This window comes from Gossypium arboreum, chromosome 3 (genome assembly GCF_025698485.1).
Source record: "Gossypium arboreum isolate Shixiya-1 chromosome 3, ASM2569848v2, whole genome shotgun sequence".
Taxonomy (NCBI): domain Eukaryota; kingdom Viridiplantae; phylum Streptophyta; class Magnoliopsida; order Malvales; family Malvaceae; genus Gossypium; species Gossypium arboreum.
The window spans coordinates 25932528-25934804 of NC_069072.1; the positions used below are offsets into that span (position 1 = coordinate 25932528).

At 34.7% G+C, this 2277-nt stretch overlaps 1 pseudogene; it reads right to left on the reverse strand.

Annotated features, from left to right (window-relative positions):
• Positions 1-813: 813 nt before the first annotated feature.
• LOC108477894 (uncharacterized) lies at positions 814-1559 on the reverse strand (annotated as a pseudogene).
• Between the last annotated feature and the right edge of the window lie 718 nt (positions 1560-2277).

Here is a 2277-nt window from a genome sequence, read left to right on the forward strand (position 1 = left end):
CGTTACTCATTGCCTACCTTGCTCCATCATCTTAACTAGAAGCCAGCCTACCTTGTTCCATCATCTCAACTCTACCCTTTTTCCAGCCTATCATGCACGAGAAAGCTTTGTTTTTCAGCCTCCATGTGCTTCCTTTAATTGTTGTATGCAGGCAAGCATGTATGTAAATTGAAATCAACACCTCTTGTAACACTCCTAACCCGTATCCGTCGCCGGAACAAGGTTACAAAGCGTTACCTTTAGTAACTCTATTCCGGCGACGGATACGAGTTAGGGGTGTTACACCTCCAGGAGCCGAATTTGATTGAAGTCAAACCTCTAAGGTGCCAACTTCACCTCTCCCTTCTCTGTCGACTAGTTTTCCAAATAATTCATGAACTTAACTGTTTTGAAAATAATTTTCCTAATTCATATATATGGATAAAAAAGACCGAGGAGTTATTTATGTTAAATCTTATTTATATTAAATGAGTTGGTATGCTCAATGAGCAAATAATTTCCTCAATCCAAGGTCACTAGCTAAAACTTGACACTCATGAAAATCGAAATCTTGTAAATTGTACTTTACAATCTTTTCCTTTTGATAGAGAAAATACAAGTTTTATGATGACTTCATCATGTAATAAACTTCACAATATCTAAACTTAAAAAAGTATTTTAAGAGCCAACTTTGGAATAGCCCAATAACAAAACAGTCACTAAACTTTAGAAAAATGAAAAATCACTCACTAACGTTATCGAAAAGTGACAAATCAGTCACCCACTAACATTTTTCGTTACAGGCCTAACAGGACAGGTGACGTGGCTAATTAACTAGCCATATTGGACATGTCCACGGTGGAAATCCACCCAATTTAAGAGCCCTAGTTGGGCAGAAGAAGAGAATAGAAGAGACTGTAAAATCTCTCTCAAAGTCTCCAATAGCCCCAATACAACCGACCCCACAAACAAACCAGCAGCACCGACAACAAGTGCTCCAGCCACCACCACTTGCACTGCCACTAAACCTACCTAATCATTTGATATAATCACAATCGCTACCAACGCTGCTATTAAAGTCAGCAGTGCAACAAAAGCCAACGTCAAAGGCAACCCAAGCTCTACCAAGCTAAGCAACCCAAGCTATTCTGCTTTAAAGAAAACACTAAGTTTCTCTATCAATGAATGGGTGAAACCAAGCTCCTCCATCTTCAATAAAAGCCCAACTTTTTCAACATTGCTTAGAACATTTCTCTTCTCAAGTTTCTTAAACACATCCACTTCTATTTCTTCACTTCCTTTGTAAAAAATCCTTGCTCCAAACCATTGATTTCCCATTTTGTGTCGTATTTATTTACCTGAAAATGAATAAATAAAAGCAAATAAAAAAGAAATAATGGAAAAAAAATTTATTTCTTGGGACCCAAACAGGGGGTACTTTTTTCGTGAAGCCATGGAGAGATTGTTAATGACTTTTTGGCTAGAGAAAAAAGGTTAAATTGGCGTTTTTTGGAGGGAAAGAGATTAGTGTGTTCGATTCTTGTAAGGTAAGAGACTGGGGATAGTGTAGAGACCACCATTGATGAATCAAAGGTGACTTGAGTACGGAATTCTTTTTTTTTTTCTTTATCCTTCTTCTTCTACTATCCAACTAGGGTTCTTAAATTGGAGTCGTTTCCACCATGGGATGCCAATGTGACAAGTTAACGTGCCACATTAGCATTCTATTATGTTTGTAACGGAAAATGAATGTTAGTGACCAATTTATCATTTTTTAAAGTTTAGTGATTGAATTGAAAGTTGAATAAATGTTCTGTTATTAAAACCAATGTTAAGGGATTGTTGATATAGTTTAATCTTAATATTTTTACGACATTTAAATAAAGAAAAGACCCTCGTTATCCATCTAAACGTGAATCTAAAAAATATTTGTGAAAATATGTAAAAGGAAAAAGTAAAATAAGTACAATATTTATTATTTTTTATGTTACATAATGATAAGAGCAAATCGCCCACTTGATTTCAAGTTTGCACTCATAAGTACTGACAGAAAGAATATTCAAAATGCAACGTCTAATTGTTCTAATAAAATAATGCCACAATAATTACCCTAATTAACTATTATTTAATAACAATTAAATTAGGAGATTAATTATGTATTAACGCCCCAAAGGCAGGCACATGCTTTGCTTTGGACTCCTATAAATATAAATATGAAATTGAGATCCAAAGCCATTATCCTTACAAATAAAATGAACTCCAATAATGAATAGTTAATAAAATTTTAGTATTGTTGAA